Source organism: Capricornis sumatraensis, chromosome 8 (genome assembly GCF_032405125.1).
Source record: "Capricornis sumatraensis isolate serow.1 chromosome 8, serow.2, whole genome shotgun sequence".
NCBI classification, from domain to species: Eukaryota; Metazoa; Chordata; class Mammalia; order Artiodactyla; family Bovidae; genus Capricornis; species Capricornis sumatraensis.
The window spans coordinates 110,060,216-110,087,048 of record NC_091076.1 but is presented as its reverse complement, the minus strand read 5'-3'; the positions used below and the strand labels follow the sequence as shown (position 1 = coordinate 110,087,048).

Genomic DNA, 26,833 nt, shown 5'->3' with positions numbered 1-26,833 from the left:
TCATCTGAATGATAGTCAGTTACATCATTCCTGTTTAAATCTCTTGCTGCCATAGTGTGCGTCAGCTTATAAAATGCTGAACTGGATTGCACCTTGAGGAAGCAAGTTCGAGTTAACCTTTTTTTTTTTTTTTCCTTTGCCTCTCATCGTGTAGGGCTTGTTAGTGTCAGTTACTCAGTCATGCCCAACTCTGCGACCCTATGGACTGCAGCCCACCAGGCTCCTCTGTCCATGAGATTTTCCAGGCAAGGATACTGGAGTGCATTGCCATTTCCTTCTCCAGGGGATCTTCCCCACCCAGGGATCGAACCTGGGTCTCCTCCAGTGCAGGCAGATGCTTTACCGAGTGAGCCACAAGGGAAGCCCCATCATGTAGGGCTTGGAGCATGGCAAAACTGAGAGTCCTTCAGGTGGAAATGAGACACAGTGAAGGAAGATGTTGGGAGTTGGGATGATAAAAAGAGGGAAAAGACCCAGGCAGGATCCAGTAATTATGATGCTGGGTGAGTTCAAACAGGCAGCAAGAGAGTCTTGGACTTTCAGAGACACTGAAGATTTGTCCATTTGGAGATGGACAAAGATAGGCCAGCTCAGTCAGACAGCTGAAGAAAAGGGCCAAGAACTACAATCAATCGCTCAAAATGGTTTGGTCTCCAAATATGGTATACTTGCTACCTTTTAAAAAAAAGCCTTCATGCCTAAGCACCTGTTGTGTTGCAGTGTTCTCCTAGACTCTCTGTTGGATTCAACAGTGGCTACATTTCAGTCAATTCTGACCCATGAGTGTATAACACTTGGTGGAGGAAATGAGACATGCGACATAGAGATCAAAGGCAGAAAGCCTTTAAAAAGTTTGTCTTTTTTTCAAAATCACTTAAAAATAAGTTATGAATCAATGCAGTAGGCAAGCATAGACTGAGTCAAAGGAACCTTGAAGGAAAAAATGTTCTTTCAAAAAAAGATTATTTTATAGAGCAGTTTTAGATTTACAGTACCATTGAGGGACTGCAAGGAGATCCAACCAGTCCTTTCTGAACGAGATCAGCCCTGGGATTTCTTTGGAAGGAATGATGCTGAAGCTGAAACGCCAGTACTTTGGCCACCTCATGCGAAGAGTTGACTCATTGGAAAAGCCTCTGATGCTGGGAGGGATTGGGGGCAGGAGGAGAAGGGGACGACCGAGGATGAGATGCCTGGATGGCATCACTGACTCGATGCGCATGAGTCTGAGGGAACTCTGGGAGTTGGTGATGGACAGGGAGGCCTGGCGTGCTGCGATTCATGGGGTCGCGAAGAGTCAGACATGACTGAGCGACTGAACTGAACTGAACTGAACATTGAGGGAAGACACGGAAGGATATGGGGCTTCCCAGGTGGCTCAGTGGTAAAGAACCTGCCTGCCAATGCAAGAGACTTAAGTTCAGTCTCTAGGTCAGAAAGATCCCCTGGAGAAGGAAATGGCAACCCACTCCAGTATTCTTGCCTGGAGAATCCCATGGACGGAAGAGCCTGGTGGCTACAGTCCGCGGGGTCACAAAAAATCAGACACGACTGAAGCCACTTAGCACGCGTGCACATGACGCTATACATCCAGCATTGTTAAATCATACAGAGAATTTTCACGGCTCCAAAAACCCTCTGGGCTTTGCCTGTTTATCTCTCCCTCCCTCTGCCCCTCACCAACCCCTGATCTTTTATTACCTCCATAATTTTAGCTTTTTCGGAATGCCGTGTACTTGGAATCACACTTTATGCAGGCTTTTCAGATTACCTTCTTTCACCTAGTAACATGCATTTAAGGTTTCCCTGTGTATTTTCAGGGCTTGGTAGTTCGTTTCTTTTTAGAACTGCATAATATTCCACTGTCTGGATGTAGCACTGTTTATTCACCTACTGAAGGATGTCTTGATTCCTTCTAAGTTTTGGCACTTATGAATAAAACTTCCATAAATACTCTGTGTACAGGTTTTTGCGTGGACTTAGGTTTTCAACTCTTGGTCTCAGTAAAGACCAAGGAACATGATTGCTGGGTTGGATGTAAAAAAGATAAGGTTTTAAATTCTAGAATTTCAGTTAACTTGGAGTTAACTATGTGTTCATCATTAACCAGGAAAGAGGAACATCATCTTTGAAGAATGCAAATTGCATAGTTTAACTAGCTCGGGGCTCTGCAAACATTTTTTTCTGCAAAGGGCCAGATGCTAAATATGGGAAGTTTTGAGGACCACCTGGTCTCTGCTGAGACTCCGAGGGTCACTGAATTCTGCTGCCATAGGGTGAGTACGGTCATGGATGACTTGTAAATGAATGGAAGAGTGGGACTATTTCAAACAAAAAAAACTTTATGGATACTGAAGTTTGAATTTCATGTAACTTTACATCACAAAATATTACCCCTCTAGTAATCTTCTCTCTGCCACTTAAAAATGTAAAAACTATTCTTAGCTCCCAGGTCTTACGAAAGCAGAAGTAAGGCCGAACAAACAAAAACAGTTCGTCCATGACAGAGCTAGAGTAGGACCAACTCGATTCTATGCTTCGAGTGTCGGACGGTGTATAGGGTTTGTGTGGTGTATCTTCTTTTTAGAGTCTGTCTTCTTTTTAGGCCATGACTAAAATCACTGGACAGCAACAAAGTACAGATTATTGACGAAGGTATCAGCGTTCTTCCACTTGAGTAATGAACCCTTTCATCATCTTGTCATTTGTCAAATCTTAAAACAGGCTTTTTTTAAAAAAAATTTGCCTCAGTTTCTCTCTGTGTTTCTGGGAGGACTGCAGTTCCCCAAAGCTGAACTTCAAGACGTTTAGTTTTCCGTTTAAGGTGGATTTAGGAAGCATAGAATGTAACAGGGAAGCCGATCCAGATGATAATTTTACTTGGCTTTGGCAACTGTTTTTCTGCTTACATGTGAGCATGGGCGTGCCTGGTGTTCTGGGAATTTACTTCAAACAAAGGGCCGAGGCGGCGGCGATGGTCTGACTCGGGCTCCGGAGCCCGTCCAGGTCCCCATCTTGGCTCCTCGTCTCCTGCAGGGTCTTTCCTATGCCGTGCATGTTTGGTTGCCTCATCTCCTCGGCAGTCAGCCAGACAAAGCCACCTTCCCCAAGACTGTCCTTGTAGAGAGAGTCGTGTGTGTTCTGTTCAGTCCTTTCCTATGGACCACTAATAAAAAAAAAATCCCAGCTCCCCGTCCAGGAACAGAGCAGAGTAACCGATAACATTCACTAAGCAATCAGTCTGCCCCGCAACGGAAGTGGCCTCCATGTGTGTGGGCATGCAGACATCTCTCCAGTCTTCAGATTTCTCGGCAGAAAGGCTCACCTCCAGGTCCACTGCCTCCCTGACATGTATGGGTGATTAAAAAGATATGTCCCTTGAAGGCTTTAAGCTCGTCTACTGGGTCACTGTGTAACAGGTTGCAGATCACGCGCTCCTATCAGAATGGCCAAACCTGATGGAGAGCTCTCAGGCTTGGAACACCGAGTACCAGCCTGAGTAGGAGCTGCGGTTGTAGTTGTTATTATTATTATTATTTCCACTTTATAGATGAGGAGACTGGGATACAGAGCTGTCAGGCGGCTCCCAATGTCACAAAGCCAGTAAGAGTCCCAACACTGAAATCCAATCTTGCCTCCTCAAGTGTTCACGCTGTTAAAAATGCAAACACCTAGAGTTTGTCATACAAAGTGAAGTAAGTCAGAAAGAGGAAAAGGTATTGTCTATTAATGCATAGGTATGGAATCTAGCAAGACGGCTCTGATGAACCCATTTGCAGGGCAGGAGGAGACACACACAGAGAATAGGCTTGCAGACACAGCAGGGGAAGGAGAGGGTGGGAGGAATTGAGAGAGTAGCTCTGATACACACACATTTACGCGTGTAAAGCGGGAAGCTGCTGGGTAGCCCAGGAAGCTCAACTGGGTGCTCTGTGATGACCTAGACAGGTGGGATGGGGAGGGGGGAGGGAGGTTTAAGAGGGAGAGGATAATGTGTGCACACAGCTGACTCACCTTGCTGTACAGCAGAAACTGATACAACATTGCAAAGCAACTATACTCCAATTTTTTTAATTAAAAATATTTTTTTTTAATTAAAAAAATGCAAACACACACCCAACAACACCCCAACAGCAACTCTGGTAGGAACTTAGGCACAGCCCCTCAAATTTGGAGGGTTAACCAAACTGGACAGGGCTTCCAGACCCCTGCCTACCAGTGCTCTTCCGAGGAAAGGAAAATGCTGGTTTCCGGCCAGCACAAGCCTCCCTTGGCAACACTCTGCATACAGCCCCGCCCTCCGCCTCCCGCCCCCAGGCTCTGAAGAGCTGGGATTGTTATTTCTTCCCTTTCTTGTGGCTGACTTTTACCTTTTCTGGACCTTTCTCTTGACTCTACCAGCTCGTCACGTATTATTCAATTTTCTGACTCTCGATCAGTCCGCTTGACCCCATGACCGCCTCAAAATTTCATCTCACCCCCGAGGACTGATTGCTGGGGCAGAGGGACCATCAGATTGTACGTTCTAGACTTGAACAACAGCCTGTATTTTCTTTATCATCTCTGTCTTAAACGCTGATACTTCTTTTAAAGATTTTGTTGTTGTTACTGTTGTGGATGGTTTTTAAAGTCTTTACTGAATTGCTACAATATGCTTCTCTTTGCTGTTTTGCTGTTCTGGCCACGAAGCATGTCTTAGCTCCCCAGCCAGAGCTGGAGCCCCTACCTGCTGTGCTGGAGGGTGAAGTCTTAACCACTGGGCCACCTGGGAAGTCCTTTAAACTCTGACTCTTGAGGTTGTGGGCAGGAGAAACCTCCGGCCTCAGTCTCTTTCTTCTGTTTCTCGAGGCTATTTGACTGTGGATGCCTCTGCTTTGGGAGCTTGTGTGCACGTGTGCGTCTCTTTGTGACCCCATGGACTGTAGCCCACCAGGCCCCTCTGTGCATGGGGTTTCCCAGGCAAGAACACTGGAACGGGTTGCCATTGCCTTCTCCAGGGGATCCTCCCAACCCAGAGGTCGAGCCTGCATCTCCTGTTTTGCAGGCAGATTCTTTCCCACTGAGGCACCCGGGAAGCCACAGTTGGAATCGCGCTGCACAGGGTAGATGACCACCGAAAGCACGCAGAGTAAAGGGACGAGTGGCTGCTTAGCCATTGCAGGTTGTCCCGTCTCCGTTTTCATCGGCATCCCGTCTCAACTCTGACCTGCTCAGATGTATGCAAAGAACTCTGACAAAAGAAGCTTCTTTGCATTGCTCAGAGTCTGAAAACTGAGCCTCCGATAGCCCTGTTTGTAAATATTTGAGTCACTTACAGGCATTGCTGAACATAATTCTGGCCCAGGAAATCTTCCTCCTTTGTGTTCCAGAGCAAGTGAACAGTGAGTCAGGGGACACCTGGGTGACCTTCTCCCCGAACCTCCTCCAGGGGTGCAGGGGCGGGGCCCCAGCCGTGATCTCAGCTGACCGGTTGGCACCGGCTTCCTAAGATGCCAAGGGCTACCTATGCATGTTCCCAGGGTGGAACTGTAGGAACAAGCCAGTGTCAATGGTTAACCCAGGTTCTTGGGGCCTGGAGCTTTTCTTGCCGGTATTATTAACTAAAGAACATTTTCACTCTTGCCCAGCTGTGAGTTCCTAGCTCCTAGATCCTGCGTTGGGAGAAAGGACACAGGTAAGCCTGGCTCTGTTTTTGTCCTTATTCAAAGTCATTCGGTCTGCGTTTGCTCACGCTGCCCTCTGATCAGAAAGCAGCAAAGCTCTGTATCCAGCGATGTCAATATCAGTGTGGAATGAGATGCAATTAAGACAATTTAATTCCCTATGTGAGGGCTTTAAGTAGGCATCTTATGAAACTTTGGTAAAACATAGTCTCAAATTGGTCTATAAAGAGCTTATGAAAGAGACCTTATGTTCCATTATATATGTAGATATCTAAAAGTGACTTCTTCAGATCCTGTATTTAATAGCAGATGGAGTATTCCATAAGTTCTATCAAAAGAAAATCATGGCATCCATATATATGTACACATTTATGAATATATGGCTTCAATGAAATGTACATTTAAGCATCCCCTGAAAATACTTCAAGAAAGCAGGTTGATTATTTTCTGAGGATTGTATATGAGAGGATATAAAAACATCCATTTCTCTAGACTGATTTTAACATAGCTTCTAAATAGAGAGTTTCCATTGTAATTTCTATTTCTCCTGTGTGTTCACCTTAATTTCTCTAAAGCTTTTTCTCTTGTCCATTAAAATCTGAGACCTCTTGTCTTTGAGTATTTATTCAGAAAACTATGGACTTATCAATTCTTGCTCTCTGGACACCATGAATTTTTTAACATGTAAAATCAAATTGTTTCCCTTGTTGCTGGATGGAAGTGTATAAGTGGAAAACAAGAACTGTCTTATAAATCCAATGGATTTTGGTCATTTGCATCATATTCTTATATGGTTATAGGAATTGAGAGGTCTTTAGGGAAATGGGACTGGAGTGTTTCTTCCAAACATCTACCCACTCCAGCTATAAGAGACAGCCCTTAAAGAAGAAAAACATATTGATGCCCTTTTGCCACTTTACTTTGGAAAATGTAGACCAACCGCTCTCGGTCAGATTTTAACCAACAAAGTGACTTGAAGTCCTTATGCCACAGCTCTTTTGTTCAATACCACTGTAGAGTTCCGGAAATTAAGCCAAAAATAAGTACAAAAGTGAACAGGGTCCAGAGTTCAGTTCAATTCAAAAAAAGAAGGGAGAGACAGAAAGAGAGACAGAGACAGTGGGGAAACCAGGGTAACTAACAGGTGCAATTCTGTGTTTTTTTAGAACACGTGAGCATCTGCGATAAATCCAAGACATTAGTCCCATGCAAAATAAGACCATGGCAACATCTGAAACTGGACAGAAAGACTGAAGTGGGAGGGGCCCTCAAGTTGCTATTTCAATGCACTTCCCCAAATAAGTATATTTTTAATTGCACAAGAACAAGAGTTTTCAAGGACATTGAAAAGTATGGTTTTTTTTTTTTTTTTTCCATTATACATGTGAGTGGTGAGTCCACATCAAGATTTGGATATAAATTAGCTGAAAGAAATTAGCGAAAAGCATAGTTTGGGGGAAAACAATAGTTATATAAAGAACGAATACTTAGAGTAAATATTTATAACCAGGAGAATCCAAGGATTTAGTTGAATTGTTTATTTTCTGAATTTGTAAAAGCTATCACTTAGCGGACGGTTTAGCTTTTATACTCCATGAATTTATCCTAGAGCACCTTATGTTACTTTCTTTTTCTAGGAAAAGTGGCCTCAAATCTAACTTTAGGAACAGTAGATGGAAAATGTCACTATTTCGGGCATCACATGGACTATAAATATTTCTATGGCAGCATGGGGAAATGGGCATTCACATGCTTACTATGTTCTGGGTGATTAAATCCTATATTCATTGGCTTTTCACTTCAAGTTTGGAAGGATCTACTGTCTTCATTTTATAGATGGAGATCTAGGTTTTCCACTCTAGCTGTGTAATCTGGGGAGAGCCACGTAACTTCTTCAGGTCTCAGATTCAAACTCCCTCCTGTCTGAATTCCAAGATACACATGCTTCCCATTACCAGATGACCTCCCACCTTTTCCTAGTGTGACGTTACCCACAGTTATTAGGCTGATGCAACTGCAAAGAGGAACTGTCTCTAAAGATATCCTGCATGAGGCCACTGTCTGCAGAGTGGCTGAGGACGCGCATGGGCGACCGGCACCCGCTCTGCAACGAATGAGTGAGTGATGTTTTCTCCACGGATATCAGTTTCAACAAACTGGTGGGCTACCTGTCATCGCGCCTCCATCCCTCTACGTAGCAGAAACCTTAACCCTCAAGAATCTACCCAATTCTTTTCATAAGGTGATGACTGACACTGTTCTTTTCCAGGCATTTATGTCACATTCATAAATGCATTTCTTCCAGAATGGAGGGCATCTTGCTGTTTGTCTTTCCTGCTAGTATCATTCTTTTGGATAATGGGAAATAAATATGTTAATGTCCTAAAGAAGACAATGACATATATTTTGTGAGAAAAATGAAAACTCTAGAATTCTAATTTTTTTCTTGCCACCACAGTCTCAAATTCTTCACCTCTGTAAGACAGTGACATGGAAATAAATGGGTCATCTGATCATTTCCCTGACTGGATTGTTACTGCACTTACAAAATAAATCCAATTTTCTGTAATTTATTCATTGATTGATCCTCTCAACAAATATTTACTAAATATGAAAACATGTGAAAGAATGAGGGTTCAGTGGGAGATTGCTTGTTGCAATGAAGCCATTTCCTTAGGAATGTAGGAAAAACAGTTTGCCATTGAGTGATATAATACTTCATGTATTTAACAAATATTTGTTGATTGACTACTCCGAGCCAGGCAGTGATTAGACTTCAAACATATACTAATACAAAGAAAAAGACAAAAGTTTCTGCCTTCAGAAGTCTCATATTTTAGTAGCTGTCTGGGAAGATGGTCAATAAGTGAAATACATTGAACGTTAATGGTGATGTCTTAAAGAAGAAAACATAATACAGAAAGAAATCAGGGGCGGGGGTGGAAGAGTAGAGATTGTGTTAGTTATTTTAGAACAACAAGCATTTGTTATCTCAGTGTTGGTGTTGGTCAGGAAGCCAGTTTATCTGGGTCCTTGGGACCAGCGTCACCCCTGCTGCAGTCAGTCCAGTGGGACTGCAGGCGTCGCCAGCCTTGCCCAAGCAGGGTTCTCCTCCAAGCCTAGTCACACGGTCCCTGGCAGAACTTGGCCCCTCTGGGGCAGCCGGCGGGGGGCTCAGTCTCTATGGCTTGTTGGCTCGAGTCCTCCTCCAGTTCCTGGTCTCTCCATAAGACAGCGCCCAGCATGGCAGCTGCTTTCCATTAGCTCAAGTGAGGGAGTGAGCAAGACAGAAGACAGAGGCTTTCTCCAGCCTCGTCTTGGACGTGACAGCCCCTCAGCTTGGCCACGTTCTATTGAATGAGTCACTTCTTCCAGCCAGCCCTCAAGGGGAGGGATTTCACAAAAGCCTGAAGGAGGCGGGGGTCACAGGCGGCCAGCGCCAAAGCTGCTTGCCACAGGTTTACATGTTTAAGTAGGACAGCCCGAGAGAGCTTCACTGAGGAGGTGATGTTTGGTCAAAGAACTCGAGGTGGTGAGGAATCGAGCGGGTGGATACCTTGGAGCAGAGCAGGCCTGTGCAAGCTCTGACGTGCTGGGCCTGTTTGAGAAGCAACAAGACCAGCGTGGCTGAAGTAAAGTTGCAAACGGAAGAGGGGTCCTGGGGCAAATCATCTACGTGCCAGGGTTGTTTTCCAAGACGGAGAGGATTCTGCAAGCGAGATATGGCTGAGATTTTCTTGTTTGAGATCTTATAAAAGACCAGGGTAGGTATAGATTTCAACAGTTAGACAGGGAGCCAGAATACTGTGTATGGCAGGTAGGCAATGGTGCTAAACAAAATACAGGGGTGGCAGTGAGGGTGGCTGAAGCCCTGCTTCCTGCAACTTGACGGACGGAAACTGCCACCGTGCTCGCCAACTGAGACTCGCAAGGAGTGCCCCGTCCCATCAACAGAAACTCATGCCAGCTGTTGCCAACAGATGGGAAACTACAAGGCAATTGTAGATTTCTTGGGGAGTAAACCAACCCTCGGAGAAGGCAATGGCACCCCACTCCAGTCCTCTTGCCTGGAAAATCCCATGGATGGAGGAGCCTGGTAGGCTGTAGTCCATGGGTCGCGAAGAGTCAGACAACTGAACGACTTCACTTTCACTTTTCACTTTCATGCATTGGAGAAGGAAATGGTAACCCACTCCAGTGTTCTTGCCTGGAGAACCCCAGGGACGGGGGAGCCTGGTGGGCTGCCGTCTATAGGGTCGCACAGAGTCGGACACGACTGAAGTGACTTAGCAAGCAAGGAAGCAAGCAAACCAACCCTGAACATTCACTGGAAGGAGTGACACTGAAGCTTCTGAAGCCCTAATACTTTGGCCACCTGTTGCAGAGAGCCAACTCACTGGAAAAGACCCTGATGCTGGGAAAGATTGAAGGCAGGAGGAGAAGGGGACAAAGAGGATGAGATGGTTGGATGTGGCATCACTGACTCAATGGACATGAATTTGAGTGTACTCCAGGAGATAGTGACGGACAGGGAAGTCTAGAGTGTTGCAGTCCATGGGGTCGCAAAGAGTCAGACACGATTTAGCGACTGAGCAATACGTTTGTTTCCAGTTCAAGTTTCTAGGCCAAAGAGCTCCGCTTTGGGGGAAAGAAAGGCTTGTCTGGACCGTGTAATGATCGCACTGGAGGACCCCTCTGCATGCTCATCTGCATCCCGCTTTCCTAGGAAGCCAGCGTCAGAGGAGAAGTCTTTTTCATCATTTTTAGGTGTGTGCACCCTTGAGTTTGGAGCTGTTTACACATACGGGGTGGATGAGTGGATGACTTGACTTTTCTTATAGCTGTTTTTCAGTAAAGGAGATGGGATCAATTCTTTTCCTCCTGTCCTTCCAGGGGCTTTCTACTCTAAGATCAAGGATTCAGATGCCCCATGCATATAGTAATTTAAAGAGGCTTTGACTTTTAAAGATTTCTCTGGCTCCATATTCACTGTCTTTCAAAAAGAGACTTGAAACTGTCCACAGATGCAAGGGAAAACTGAAAAAAAAGTCAATAATCTGAGCAAGAAAGAGCCAGCCCCCAGAATAGGTTTACCCAAAAGTTCCACATAAAGAAGGTGATTTTTCTGTTAACAATGTCGAGAAATATCACCTCAAGTTCTGATTTTATTTAAACTCTGTGAGTATAATTTTAAAGACTTCAAATGGTTGCAGGGCTTTAGATTATTGTCCATAAGATTTATTCTTTTAACTCAAAAAGAAATATTCAGTTTTTCTTTTTTTTAAAGAAAAAAACTATCTTCCAGCAAACATGACCAAAACCATATTTCATCATGATGAATTTTCATTTTTCATTCTATTCTATCTTAAATTAGAACCATGTTCCCATGCAATCAATAATCATTTATTGGGTCTGTTACCAAGATGACAAAGACCTGGTCCCTATCTTCAGTCTGGCAGAAAAAGGCAGATCTGTAAATAATTAAGGGTAATTCAATGACCTAGTACCACGATAACGTAAGATACAATTAGCACACTGACGAAGTGAACTTTTTTTCATGGAAGCAATACGGTGATAGACCAATGGCCTGTCGCTCCTGTCCTGGGTATGCTTTTGGAATTCAGAACTTGTGCGTGCTGGAATACTGTTTTCTCTATGAACTCTTTTACAAGACTTTTTTTTCCAGAGCTTAGCCTGACAATTATTTCAGAATTATTGCTTTCTTTCCACTATAGTTTGGTAACTGTATAAGGGTTATCCCAAAACAATAGAACCGATATGATACACACACACACGTACACACACATGCACACACACACATATATACATATAAAGAGAGAGAGAGGGAGATGTAGGAAGAAATTTAATGCAAGTTTGGGGTCATATGATTGTGAGGGCTGGCAAGTCTGAAATCTGTAAGGTGGGCTGGCACTCTGGAAATTAAGAGTTAATATTTCAGTCCCGAGTCCCAAATTTTCAGGGCAGACCAGCAGGCAGCTGGTCTGGTGGACTATGTGGCAGCCTCAAGGCAGAATTTCTTCTGTTGCTTCTTTGGAAACCTCACGGTTTACTCTTAACGTCTTCACCTGATGAGACAAAGCCCAGCCTCACTGTGGAAGGCCATCTGGTTGCTCAAAGTCTACAGACTGGAAAGGTGGACCACATCTAGCAACCACATTCACAACAACATCCAGAGGGTGTTTGGTCAAACTGGGTGCCGTGGCCTGGCCAGACTGGCACAGGAAATCATCCCTCCCAGGAGCACAGGGAGCCTTCACCCGGCTTGCATTTTCCCATGTAGCTATCAGACATTCTAAGTTTGCAGCTTTAGTTTCTCTAAAAGGAAATTAACTACATTTTACTTGTTATGCTTTTAAAATTCCACAAAATGGATATGCCTAACAATGCCATCATTTGTGTATAGAAGCATCCAGTATTCGACACAGCACTTTCAGGGCTACCATTTTTTAATAAGGCAATCTAGATGAAGACAAACATTTCTTTTTCTTTTAATTGAGACAAAGAACAAATGTACTTTATTTAAGAGACACCCCAGCCTCCTAATGGCATTGTCTCTTTTTCCATTAACTTCATTTTCCCTACCGTGTATTTCAGCTATTGTATATTATCGCCTAGATTTTTGTGCAGTCTAATTTTCTTTTTATAAAAAATTATTGGAGTAGAGTTGATTCACAATGTTGTGTTGGTTTCAGGTGGACAGCAGAGTGATTTAGTTACACAAATACATGTATTCCTTCTTCTTCAGATTCTTTTCCCATATAGGTCATCACAGGCCGCTGAGTAGAGTTTCTTGAGCTGTACAGTAGGTCCTTGTTGGCTATCTATACATAGCCGTGTAGAGAGCAGTGTGTGGGTGGCTTCTGATTTACTGCCTCCCCCCCCCCCGCCATGCTTCCACTCCTATACCTGTAAGTCTGTTTCTGTTTCATAAATAAGTTCATTTGCATCATCTTAAAAATTGGAGTGCACATATAAGTGACAACATGCGATATTTGTCTCTTTCTCTCTGGTTTACTTCACTTAGTATCATAATCTCCAGGTCCATTTCTGTGCTGCAAATGGTATTATTTCATTCTTTTTTATAGCTAAGTACAGGTAGTTTGTGGGCTTCCCCGGTGGCTCAGGAGAAAAGAATCCGCCTGCCAAGGCGGGACACTTGGTTCAATCCTTGGGTCGAGAAGATCCCTGAAGAAGGAAGTGGCAACCCACTCCAGTATTCTTGCCTGGAAAAATCTCACGGGCAGAGGAACCTGGCAGACTACATCCATGGGGTCGCAAAGAATCGGACATAGCTTAGCAACTAAACAACGATGTGTAGTTTATTTTTCGTATGTATGAGTCCTGCCCCCAAAGGACTCTGTCCACAGGAGCAGCAGCATCTTGGGAGCAATGAGGGGCCACAAGATAAGCAGGATGTATCTTTGAAGCATTCATTTAACTCAGCTTTTTCATAGAGAATAGATGAAGGAAATCATTTAACTGATAAGCCTGGTTAAAAAATTATCTTTGTAATGCAGCATGTATTTTAAAGAAAAACCTTAAGACTGGAATACTGTGAGTTTGGGCCCAGTCCTCTGGGTTATATTTTCAGATGTCCTAGGATTTTAGGCGTCGGGATAAGGGTCGTATACTCATTTCTCTTTTGCTTTTGTTTTTTTAATGAACAATTTTGAGAAGCACTATAAAAGGGGAATTTTTGTGAGGTTAAATACATGGGATAGGTTGGTACTCAGTTGGTTAAAGGGCTCTGCCCACCTTCACCCCCAACAAAAACAGCTCCTCACCCACAAAGTTGGCAGTCTTCTCACAACTGTGTACTTATTTCACGTGAGATTGTCCTAAACAGTAGTTTTCAGGACATTCTGTCTCTACTTCAGGAAAATAATCCAAAGTAACCAGCTTCCCTGGTGGCTCAGTGGTAAAGAATCTGTCTGCAATGCAAGAGACCTGAGTTTGATCCCTGGGTTGGGGAGATCCCCTGGAGAAGCGAATGGCTACCCACTCCAGGGAGTTTTCTTGCCTGGAGAATTCCATGGACAGAGGAGACTGGCGGGCTACAATCCATGGGGTTGCAGAGTCGGACACGACTGAGAGACTAACACTTTCAACCTCAAGGCACGTGCTTAATGGCCAGATCACCCCCCGCCCCCTGCCTACAAAACGTCCAATAGATCTCTGATTCGAAGTTCTGTGTGGAAGCCGCTGCCTTGAGTCTGCTGAGGAAGGACTTAAGACTGACGCATGCATGCTCAGTCACTTCAGTCATGCCCAGCTCTGAAACCCCATGGGCGGTAGCCCACCAGGCTCCTCTTCCACTGGATTCTCCAGGCAAGAATACTGGAGCGGGTTGCCATGCCCTCCTCCAGGGATCAAACCCGCATCTCTTGTGCCTCCTGCTTTGGCTGTTTACCACTGGCACCAGCTGGGAATACCAATGAGACTGGTCAACTTGCATTTACCTGAAAGACACACTCAGCTATCCTGATGAAGTATGAGGTTATTAACTGACCTTTAACGCTCTCATCATGTACCACTGAGTTCTATTTATAGATGGCACAAGAAAATATTTCCCTGGACATGCAATTAAAATTTGAGAAGATGCCGGAGTCTTAGAGGCTGTGTGTGACACACCAGGATTGCCACACCGAGAAGCCTGGTCCTTTTGTTCAGGTCAGGACTGAGTCAGCTTGTGGGTGGTTGGAGAACACTCAGGGAGAAAGTAGCGTGGCTAATTTGAGCAGATGACCTAAGACTTATGAGTTGCACATATTTAAATTTAGGCTTTGTGGGAAGGGAAGGCGTTGCACTTCCTTATGACTAAAATTTTTATTTAACTGTATCAGATAACAATATTGAGTTGGAGATAAGATTACAGCGTTTACACCAGAAGTTTAAAAGCTAAAGAAACAGTCAGAGAAACAAATCTGAATCTGAAGGGAAACCATAAACAAGCCGCCCCAAACCAAACCCAACAGAAGCAAAACATGCTGTGATTTCTGCTCACAGCAGGGCTCAGAACACTTTGGTCTACGCCTTCTGGTGCTGCAGCGGGATATTCCGTGTGGGCTTTTCCTAAACATCTGTGTCACCCCGTTCCCGTTCTTTGTGGGCATACAGAGTGGACCCTGCCTCTGCAGTCGTGCCTGGAGTTTTATGTGGGGAAAAGTGACTGTGTTAATTACGCACAGAGTAGAACCGTGATAACTCTGCCTGGGTCTGGTCACTGCCGCCACTCAGGAGACAGAGCATCTTTTACTCTTTGGCTTCGCAGGTTGAACAAACAGTATCTCTGTTCTTCCAAGTGGGTGTGCGGTACTCATTCCACTGGGCACTAGGGTATACCAGAATAAGCCCATCAGCTCTTTGCCATATTGGGAAAGACAAAAACAAAGCCTCTCCAAGGAGCACAAGGGCAGCAAAATCAACTTTACTGGGAAATTGAGGGAAGTGTCACAGTGGACGTAATTCAAATACTTGTGTTTCAGTGTAAAGAAAAAGGGAATGCCTGCCTGGCTTCCTTTTGCCTTACAGACTTCAAGCAGAATGTTTCCTGTGGCCCACGATAACCTGAAACGATGCAGGAAATTCAGCTCTGGAATGTGTGGCCCCAGGTTCGCTAAACTGATACAATCCAAACCCACCACCCCTGACAGCTGCCGTTTAGAATACAGACCAGCCCTGTGACGGAGTGGTGGGATGGGTGTGGGAGGCCCAGGAGGGCAGGGACACACGTGTACTTGCGGCTGATTCAAGTTGTCCTATGGCAGAAACTGATACAACACTGAAAAGTAATTATGATTGGCTTAGTTGCTAAGTCATGTCAGACTCTTTTGCGACCCCACGGACTGTAGCCCTCCAGGCTCCCCTGTCCAGGGGATTCTCTGGGAAAGAATGCTGGAGCGGGTTGCCATTCTCTTCTCCAGGGGATCTTCCTGACCCAGGAATCGAAGGGAAGCCCACTCCAATTTAAAGTAAATCAACAAGAGAAAAACAAACCAAGACGTGACTGAAGCATAGTTCTTATCTCCAAATAGCTGACTGCGTGGTGACGGAGAGGCCTCGGTCCCTCCGATGCCTGTCTCAGCAGAAGCACTCGTGTGATAGAGCCCGAGCTCAAAGTGAGCCCAGCACGCACAGACAGGCTCTGGGCCTGCCGCGTGGCCAGCAGCTTCGCGGAGCCTTGCTTTGGCCGTTTGATGGTAGATCACCTCTATGTTTTAGAAGGGAAAACTGGAAAACAAACGATATTACAAATGGTATTCCCTGGGATCCTCTCATCTCCATCTTATTTCACCTGGGTGAACGGTGGTGCTAACTGGTCAGCAGCCCCATCCCCACATGGACCCAGCCCTCTTCCTTCTCATGATGCCTGCCCGTTTCAGACGCCGACCATTTTCCCACAGGAATGAGGTTTGTCTTGCTCAAGTATGACTTGCTCCTCTTTTACCTGAGGGGGGAAAACCCAGAGCTATTAAGAAATTCCTGGAACTTCCCTGGTGGCCCAGGGGTTAAGGATCTGCCTGTCAACACAGGGGACATGGGTTCAACCCCTGGTCCGGGACAGTCCCATATGCCGAAGGGCAGCTAAGCCGGTGCTCCACGACTGCTGAAGCCCCCGACCCCTGGCGGCTGGTGCTGGCCCACAGGAGGAACCCCCCAGCAAGGAGCCAGCGCCTGCAACGAAGGGTAGCCCGGCTTCCCGAAGCCAGAAAAAGCCCGCACGCAGCAACGAAGACCCAGTGCCGCCTAAAGAAAACGACTGACTAAATAAATAAAAGAGATGCCTCGGCTGGTGGCAAAATTGCTTGACCATGGATGATAAAGGGAAAAAAAAGCACTGAATAGGAAATAGTTATGCCTATAAAAATGCTATGCCCAAACTGTATCATAAAAACCACGTTTATCATCACGATCCTAAATGGGTTCTCTCTACTGTTTGATTAGATTATGTTTGATATACTCTTTCAGCTTAACCTTAGGCCTGTGTCTCTTCTTTGATGCTGCCTAGTAGGGTGGATTTGGTGTTTTACAAAGACTTCATGTTTTCTCTGTATCATGAGAACAGGTGGCTTCATCCGTTCTCGGAAGGGTTTGTGTCCACAGCCCAGGCTTTCTATTACAAAAGTCGAGGAAAGCGGATGTTTCTGCTGAGTTTCCCAAAGAGGGGAAACTTCTGCAATGTTTCGCCTGCCAAGAGCAGAGGAGCATGTGTCATTTCACAGTGGAAACAGTACTTTCAATTTACTCCCTGCTTTCTTCTCTTCTTTGTTTTTAGTTTAATTTTTTATTAACGTGATGACAATGTTGTGTTTGCTGTAGGTGTACAGAATTTGGTTCACTTACACATATATCTATTTATCTTTGGATTCTTTTCCTGTATAGGTTATTACAGAATGCTGAGAAGACCTCCCTTGCTATACAGTAAATCCTTGTTGATTATCTGTCTTATATGTACCAATATTGGTATATACATGACTCTGAAAAATGTTCTTGGAGCATAGTTCCTTTACAGCACTGTGATAGCTTCCACAGTTAAGCTAAAAGAGTTAATTCACTTTACTCACTGATTTTTATTTAACAATAAAAAGACAGGGTGTTAACTACGTGTGTGCATTGTTCTGAGGGCTTTACAAGCGTTCATTCTTCTACCCCCATGAGAAAGCTCGTTTTTACAGAGAAGAAAACAGGGGCCCAGAGAGGCCATGAAATGTCCCCAAGGTCACACAGCTATTAGTAGTAAATGGAATAGCTGACTTCGGACCAGGCAGCTTTTCTTTCTCTATAGGATGTGTTTTTAACCACTAATCCATGTGCTCTGAAGAACCTCAGTTCAGTTCTGTTCAGTCGCTCAGTCGTGTCCAACTCTTTGCGACCCCATGAACCGCAGCACGCCAGGCCTGCCTGTCCATCACCAACTCCTGGAGTTCACTCAAACTCATGTCCATCGAGTCAGTGATGCCATCCAGCCATCTCATCCTCTGTCGTCCCCTTCTCCTCCTGCCCCCAATCCCTCCCAGCATCAGAGTCTTTTCCAATGAGTCAACTCTTCGCATGAGGTGGCCAAAGTACTGGAGTTTTAGCTTCAGCATCAGTCCGTTCTCCATAAATTTGTATCTGTGTGCTTACTAGGAAAGCTAAATAATATTAACACGTAATTAGGATTGTTCACCTAACATTCGAGAAACCTTTGCACACAACTCAAAGAGAAACCCTGAGAAATGTGCGGGCACGGAAACGACGGAGTCAAACGCTGCCCTCCGGACCCTCTTCTCTGGTCTCTGTTTATTGGCTGCTTTGAAGAATTCTGTTTTGCCTGCCAAGCATTAAATTGTACTTTCTCTATCAAAGACATTCAAAGGATAGAAAAACGGCAAATCAGAAACAGAAAAGAAGGTATCTGTACTCTATTTAACGGGCGGAACCCCAGCCGCACCGGCCCACGGATTTGTCATTTTCATCAAAAGTTAATAAACACAAAAAGAATTTTAGCACCATAAATCAACAAGGATTTCACTCCACTGAGCAAGTATAATATCCAATCTAAGGAAAGTAATATTTCATTGATGGGGAAAAATACAGTCGTTCTTTATGTTCCTAATGACAAATGGAAGTCTGCAGCTTTAATACCAAATATTGAACTAATACCAAACAGGTCATTTGTCTGAGGGAAAAAAAAACATAAATAAAAGTAGAGCCCAGTGGGCCTTGACAGATTTCTTAGTTTACAGTTTGAAGTCTCTAATTATTCAGTATAAGATAGACCCCTTTCTTTTTTTTTGCCAGTGAATATTAACTTCAATAGTTAGAAGTTACTGCTCATGGTATGCAAATATTTCCAATGGGAGTTTTCATGGAAAAAGTAGAAGCTGCCTTTAGTTTTCACTCTTGCATTACAATTATTGCATTGGCCAAAATGTTTGTTTGGGATTTTTCCACAGTATGTTACAGAAATACCCAAATGGAATTTTTAGCCAATGCAATAATTAAGAATAACAGTTATATGAAGTCACCTGTGTTGACCACTTACTGCAGAGCAAATCCTACATTTCACTGGTTCTTCCAGTCATTACAGATGAAGTCAAATTTATATTTTGAAAAAGAGCAGCTGATAGAGACAAAGATCAGTGTAATAGAATTGTGTTTTTAATAGTAAAATATTTTCAGTAGTCCCTGAATGAATATATATATATATATGTATATTTTAAAGAAAGCTGGTAGTATTACATTTTTACTCTTCAAAATGAATTACATGAAAATGTGCTGTGCTACTGGAAAACAGCTTGTCCTGTGCTAAGTCGCTTCAGTCATGTCCAACTCTTTGCGACCCCATGAATGGCATCCCGCCAGGCTCCTCTGTCTATGGGGCTCTCCAGGCAAGAACAGTGGGGTGGGCTGCCAGGCCCTCCTCCAGGGGGGCTCCCCGACCCGGGTCGCTCACATCTCTGGCGTTGGCAGGCAGGTTCTTTCCCGCTAGCACCTCCAATAATTAATCATTTTCTGGCACTCATCACAAGAACGTCTGTTGAAGAAATAGGATGTTCACGTTTTAAGCTGAAAAGAGAACCACTATTGGACACGTTTGGCAGCTGCCCAACCCTTAGGACCTTTTAGTGCACTCGTCTTAAAGACCCTGAGCTCCTAAAAGTTCCAATAAGCCTCTTTGTCGTGCGTGGCATTTCCTTTTACGTAGTCTCAGCTTTTAAACTAAAGACCAGATCCTTCACTTGCCTCTTTTTGTTTTTCTTGTTTTGTTTGTTTTTACTCTTTTCCTGATTCGATCCCTAACGAAAATAACAAAGAGATCTGTGGTAGCACGCCAAAGTTTAGAAAAACCTCTTACAACAATGATCACGTTTTATCTTCAAAACAACTCTGTGAGATCAATGAGAATAAAGGAGCAGAATTCTTTTATTTTTTTATTTTTTGACATTAAAAAAAAATTAGTTTTAATTGGAGGATAAACGCTTTACAATATTGGGTTGGCTTCTGCCATGCATCAGCTCGAGTCAGCCAGAGGGATACACGTGTCCCCTCCCTCCTGAACCTCCCTCCCACCTCCCGCACCTCTAGGTGGTCAGAGACCACCTGTTGAGCTCTCTCTGCTACACAGCGCCCCCCTCCGGCTGTCTCTCTTACATATGTTCCTGTAAGCGCTTCCGGGCTGCTCTCAGCTCGCCCACCCTCTCCTTCCCCCACCTTGTCCGCAAGTGTCTTCTCTGTCTGCAGCTCTACTTCTGCCCTGCAGATAGATTCGTCGGTGCCATCTGCCTAGATTTCATGTGTATGCTTTGATATAAGAAATTTGTTTTCCTCTTTTTGACTTACTTCGCTCTGTATAATACATTCTGGATTCATCCATGTCATTAGAACTGTCTCACATGCCTTCCTTTTTATGGCTGAGTAACATTAGCTGTAGAATTCTTAAGAATAGTGGTGGAAACAGTAAGGATCAGGTCGGTCACGTGATACAAGGCAGACAAGGCAACCCACATCCCAGGGTGTCACCTCCATATCCACGTCCCTTTTGAGCACCATGTGTCTCCTCCTCCTCCATCTCTGCGGGAGAGAAGTCTTCAGAGGATGACAGCTACCTTCTCAGTGGGCAGTCAGTTTGTACCATAGAATCAGACAGACCTCGATTTTAATCCAGATTCTGCCCCGATGCCTTTTGTGACTTATGCTTGAGGTTCTCCAAGTGTGGACTGGCTCTAACAGAGCTCGGATCAGGTGAGAACGTCTTGTTTGTTGTTGTTTTTCAGTAGCTGACGCTTTGTGAACCGGGAGACTGCAGCGCACCAGGCTTCCCCGTCCTCCACATCTCCCGGAGTTTGCTCAGACTCATGTCCATTGAGTCAGTGATGCCATCTGACCATCTCATTCTCTGCCATCCCCTTCTCCACCCGCCTTCAATCTTTTCCAGCATCAGGGTCTTTTCCAATGAGTCAGCTCTTTACATCACATGGCCATATTCCTGGAGCTTCGGCTTCAGCCTCAGTCCTTCCAATGAACACCCAGGACTGATCTCTTTTAGGATGGACTGGTTGGATCTCCTTGCTGTCCAAGGGACTCTCAAGAGTCTTCTCTGGCATCACACTTCGAACGCATCGGTAAAACAGACCTTGTGAAAGACGCAAACTCTCAGGCTCCATCTCAGCTCCTCCGAGTCTGTCGGCAGCCAGGGTTCTTGGCCTCCTGAATCAATAGAAGTTGAGGCTGGACAGGAAGCTCAGGTGGGGCTGCAGCGGGAGGGAGTGAGAACCAGCACCAGGCACCCTTGCCCACTCGCTCCCCAAGGTGGGCCGGTTCCTTATTTGAGGTGATGGGTAGGAGTGTGTCCAGGGATCAAGTCAGGGTGGTTGAGGTGTTTGGCCCAGCCCCTGGAGTGGTGCTGTGCGCAGGAGACACTCACGGTTTTGCATCTGGATCTCCAGAGGGGCCAGCTGGGGGTCTGGTCTCTTTGTATCCCTGCAGTCCAGACTTTGCCCTCACTGCCCACGCTCACTGTTGATTTTAGTTCTGTGCAGGTTCTTGTATTCTGTTGCTGGGGAAGACGTGCGTCCAGCAGCGAGCGCTGCAGCAGACGGTCCCCATCGGCTTTGGGGAGGGAGCCCAGTGCATCTAAAAAAGACTCCAGGTGATCCCACCCACAGTCAGGTTTGGAAATCAGCAGAATATGTGGGCCGAGGCACTTCACCACCATCAGACTTGTGTTTCTCTTTAAATTGGTCAGTGATGGCTGTGATACACAGCTCTTAAGAGTCTCTGTGTCTGTGAGTGTGTTAGTCACTCAGTCGTGTCCGACTCTTTGGGATCTCATGGACTGTAGGCCGCCAGGCTCCTTTGTCCGTGGGATTCTCCAGGCAAGAACACTGGAGTGGGTTGCCATTCTCTTCTCCAGGGGATCTTCCTGGCCCAGGGATGGAACCCAGGTCTCCCGCATTGCAGGCAGATTCTGTACCGTCTCAGCCACCAGTGAAGGCTTTATGAGTCTGGGGGCAACGGACAGGAAACAGCAAGCACAGAGCGAACTGGCGCTTTGGAAATGCAGACATTCCCAGGGGACTGGACTTCATTAAAAAGGTTAATTCTATGCATGACTCATCGAGTGAATCTGGTCCTCTGTGAGAACAGAAGCAAAGTGGCAGCCTCTGCTGGACACAGCATCATTTCTAAACCTGGAAGACGGGACCACTTCTAACTTATGAATAAACTGGATGGTCCTTTGTGACTGTATTCGAAGTCATTAGTGGCTGCCGTGAAAAGAAATCAAAGGAAGTCAAGTGTTTTTTTTTATTTTTGTTTTTGTTTTTTTCTTACTTGGGACTTTAGTAAAAGCTCAGAGAGGCACGCTCTCTGTGTCACCAGCATTTTATTGTTCATGGGATTCTGGCAGTTCTGTCATCATACCTTTGCCCAATGGCCAATTTTAGTTCCATGTTCTTGAATTACTTAAAATGTATAGATTTTAATATGGTTCAGTAAAAGTCTTCAGTTTTTTTAACAAGTATTTGCTGAATACATATGTGTGTGTATATATATATTTGCTGAATCCCTGGTAGCTCAGATGGTAAAGAATCTGCCTGCAACACAGGAGACCCAGATTTGATCTGGACACTCTTCTGGAGAAGGAAATGGCAACCACTCCAGCATTCTTGCCTGGAGAATCCCCATGGACAGAGGAGCCTGTTGGGCTACAGTCCACGGGGTCGAAAAGAATCAGATACACCTGAGTGAATAAGCACACGTATTACATATTCATCTCTATTAATATTTGCTGGATCATATATGAATTGTTATGAATCATGTATGTACATATATGCATAAACACACATGTATACATGTTTGCTGAATCACTATGCTACACCATTTTTTAAAAATTTATTTATTTGGCTGCACCAGGCCTTAGTTGCAGCAGGCAGGATTTTTAGCTGCAGCATTTGACCTCTTAGTTGCTGCCTGTGGGATCTAGCTCCCTGACCAGGGATCAAACCCAGGCCCCCTGCACTGGGCGTGTGGAGTCTTAGCCACTGAACTACCAGGGAAGTCCCCAAAGTCTTCAGTTGAAAATAAACTACAAATTCAATTTGAAAACTCAGTGATGAAAAATGATAGCCTTGTGTCTATCAAAAAGTCTGAAAGTTGCTCTTCTGTAGCTACATATATATATATGTATGTATGTATGTATGTACGGAGTGTAGTGGAGAAGGCAATGGCAGCCCACTCCAGTGTTCTTGCCTGGAGAATCCCAGGGATGGGGGAGCCTGCTGGGCTGCCATCTCTGGGGTCGCACAGAGTTGGACACGACTGAAGCGCCTTAGCAGCAGCAGCAGCAGCAGCATGGAGTGTAGAGGTATGAACAGGCAGAACTTCTGAGTCCTCTAACCTCTTCATGGACCCGCAATAGTTGAGAGCACTTGTTAAAGACCTCAGAAGGGTTCTGTAACAGGAACTGGGTATTGAAGCCATGTCATTTGGCCACCTAAATATTTGTGTCTAGATGGAACTATGAACCTTGCATAATTTGTACATGAATTTTAGCCACCAGCAATGAGACCTCATGCCTGCTTTCACTGAACCCTCCCTATGCCCAGATTCCTGAAGTTGGAAGAGAAAGTGAGAGTGAAATCTCTCAGTCGTGTCTGACTCTTTGTTGACCCCATGCACCAGGCTCCTCCGTCCATGGGATTCTCCAGGCAAGAGTACTGGAGTGGGTTGCCATTTCCTTCTCCAGGGGATCTTCCTGACCCAGGGATTGAACACAGGTCTCCCACCTTGCAGGCAGATGATTTACCCTCTGAGACACCAGGGAAGCTTTCCCTGGTGGCTCAGATGGGTTCAATCCTTGGGTCAGGAAGATCTCCTGGAGAAGGGAATGGCAACCTACTCCAGTATTCTTGCCTCCCCCTCACTCCCTAAAAAAAAAAAAAACGGGCTCTAAGTTGGAAGAGAAACAACCACCTAAAGCCATGGGTTTTTGTTTGTTTGCTCCCAGAGTTCCTAAAGCTGGGATTTTTGACTGGGAGGAGACCGTGAGAAAACAAAACAAACACATGCTTTATGTTACTAAGGTGTAAACCTACAGGGTTTCCATGATTGCGGTAGTTTGTAACCGGAGGGGACGCTAATACATAAACTAACTTCACTAGGAGGAAGGGAAAATATTGAGCTGTAAACTAGGCTTGCCACCAAGTGTAACATTTTTCCCGAAGGTTACCCACATCTCTGTTTACCAAATCTATATGTAGATAAAACATTAAAAGCTAGTTACTTCAATATTTACAGAGAACACACGGCTCTAACTCTGTTTAGAATCTCTAGTTCTATCACACTCCAGAAAAAGGCAGAATGTGATGTTCTTAGCACTCTCTAACCTTGGCAGTAACTGTCTCCATCATCCAACATCTAGTGCTGATGTCCTGGGGAAGCTTTAAGCTGAGAGCTCTGACCGGGACTGGAAGGGTCCACTTCGGTCCAGTTTCAGCTGCCTCTTTGCACAGCAGGAAAGCTGTTCCGTCATGTGCTCAAGCATTTATTTTTTTAGGCTCCACCTTGAATTTAATCACACACTTATCTGCCAAAGTATTTGTGCTGGTAAAACAGGGTGACTGGATCCAGGCAGATCCTGCTGATTCTGCTTCTGTCCAAAGGGTCAGTGGCAAAAAGGCTGATGATGGTGATTTTATAATTGAATGGGGGTAATTGTTCTGGGTTTTTTGTTTTCCCCTTGAAAGAAAATGCTGCAGGCTTGAAAGCTCTAAGATAAGGGGGAAAGTTTACCGCAAAACACTATGTGCTTTCTCACAAACCTCCAGCTAGTAGAAAACAGGTCATCTTTGTTACACTCTGGCTGGGTGAAATTGACACAACACGTGGGTAATTGAGGCCAGTGGAAACCTTTGGAATTTATTTTCCCAGGTACTTTTCTTTTCTGGGCTGAATTATGGACCTCATTCTTACTTACATGCTGAGTTTAATTCTTGGGTTCATTTAGCATATTTGTCTGTTAAAGATACTTAAAAGCCCATGGTTGTCACTGAGAATGATCAAATTCTTCAGTCTCTCTTCAATGATCTGTAGTTTATCTACCTAAGTGACCAGGAATGTATAAAGTACCACGCAATTTTGCTGAGTTTGTCAAACAGAGAATCTGAAAAATGGACATGTCCTCCATTTCATTTGCCTTGATGGCCAGGAATGTAACCAAAACGTTTCAGAAATACTGTTTTGCAGGTTTATGGCTACTGAAAAAAGACTCTAAGTCCTTAGCCAGGCAGGTAAAAGTTTTGCCATTTGGGATCCAAATTCATGTCTTGGACCTCGCTGCCACCATTTCTCTTTTCCACTTGACAAAAATGCGGTGCTATTTCCTCCCATCTGGAGTATGTAAGCCCCCTCCCTCTTATTTGAACAGAAGTCTCAAAGTTAGAACCAAGTCCACTTTTCCCTGGTTGCTCCGTGGTACAGAATCCACCCACCTGCAGGAGACATGGATTCCATCCCTGAGTCAGGAAGATCCCCGGATGAGGAAATGACCACCCACTCCAGGGTTCTTGCCTGGGAAATCCCATGGACAGAGGAGCCTAGTTTGCGATAGCAAAAAGGTTGGACATGACTGAGGCAACTTACATCCACCTTTTACAGGATACCTTTCCAACTGAAATAAACCAACAAGGAGCTCCTTTCGAATTCATGCTGGTTTCCATCTCTTCTGCTTACCCACCATCCTCCATGACAGTTTCCCACTCAGGTGACTATGGAAACATAACTGAAATAAAAATACAAGTTAAGTGATTATTTCCTATTTGTTACATCTTGTCTTCGAAACCGCTTCAGTCAAGTCACTTCAGTCATGTTCGACTCTGTGTGACCCCATAGATGGCAGCCCACCAGGGTCTGCCATCCCTGGGATTCTCCAGGCAAGAACACTGGAGTGGGTTGCCATTTCCTTCTCCAATGCATGGAAGTGAAAAGTAAAAGTGAAGTCGCTTAGTCGTGTCTGCCTCTTAGGGACCCCACAGAGTGCAGCCTACCACTTACCAACTTCCTGTGGACTGGCATCACGTCTTATACATCATAAATTTGCAAGTAGCCTACTTATTATTGACCTCTTGAACTCGTTAATCAGTAGGAATTAAAAAGAGGAATTCCAGGGAGGCTTTACAGAGGGGTTATGCTGCAGCAGGATCGGGTGGGTAAAGTGACCTTGCTCCATCTCTGTGGGGGCTTAATGGGGGCAGACTGGTGGGTCAGGCGGAAGGGTGGCTTGGGTGGTTAGCCCACCTCCTTCCTGGTGCCGTGTGTAGGGATCACGTGTAGTACCCTGCTTTGCTTCCAACACCTCAGAAGTGGCAGCTGGTTTTTATTCAGGCTTTTTGTAACTTGCTCATAATTTGCCCCAACTCTGCCTGCACTGGATCGTTTGTAGCCCTTTATAGTTTCTTTGTATCTGTTGCTCAGGGAGACGTGCGTTCATGCCCAGGCACCGCGGCAAAGGCTTCCAGGTCCCAGGTCTCAGCCTGTCTCATAGTGACCACCTGCTGCTGCTGCTGCTGAGTCACTTCAGTCGTGTCTGACTCTGTGCGACCCCATAAATGGCAGCCCACCAGGGTCCCCCGTCCCTGGGATTCTCCAGGCAGGAACACTGGAGTGGGCGGCCATTTCCTAGCAGCTAGGTTGAAATCATTGAACTTACTCGTCTAACAAGCTGCCAAGATTGAACGGTAGCAGCAGATTCCTCAGAGAGGAAGAGACAGACGGAGAAAGTCCTGAAAGTAGCAGATTCCTCAGAGAGGAAGAGACAGACGGAGAAAGTCCTGAAGGACACAGGAGACGCTCTCAGATCCCAGTGTGGATGTTGATCAGCTCGCGCGACTCCCTTCGCTGGGTGGCTTCACACAACAGAAGCGGACTCTCTCTCAGCTCCGACGCCGGAAGTCTGGAGTCGCGGCTGCGCTCCTTCCCCCGCCCCACAGGAAGCTCCTCCCCTCCCGCGTCCAGCTTCCGGTGGCCCCGGGCGCTCCGGGGTTCGTGGCCGCGTCTCACGGGCTGCCCAGGCGTCTTCGCTCTGCGTGTGGTCCTTCTTTGAAGGCCAACTTTCACACCGGGTGAGGGCCGGCTCTGGTGACCTCATCTTCACTCCATTACATCTG

At 45.3% G+C, this 26,833-nt stretch overlaps 1 protein-coding gene across 1 annotated transcript in view; it reads left to right on the top strand.

Moving 5' to 3' along the window:
• The first annotated feature begins 5,660 nt into the window (after positions 1-5,660).
• KCNJ16 (potassium inwardly rectifying channel subfamily J member 16) overlaps positions 5,661-26,833 on the top strand; it is a 61,777-nt gene continuing 40,604 nt past the window's right edge. The window contains exon 1 of the mRNA XM_068978669.1: positions 5,661-5,674. The gene's annotated coding sequence lies outside the window, so the exon portion shown is untranslated. The remainder of the gene's footprint in view (positions 5,675-26,833) is intronic.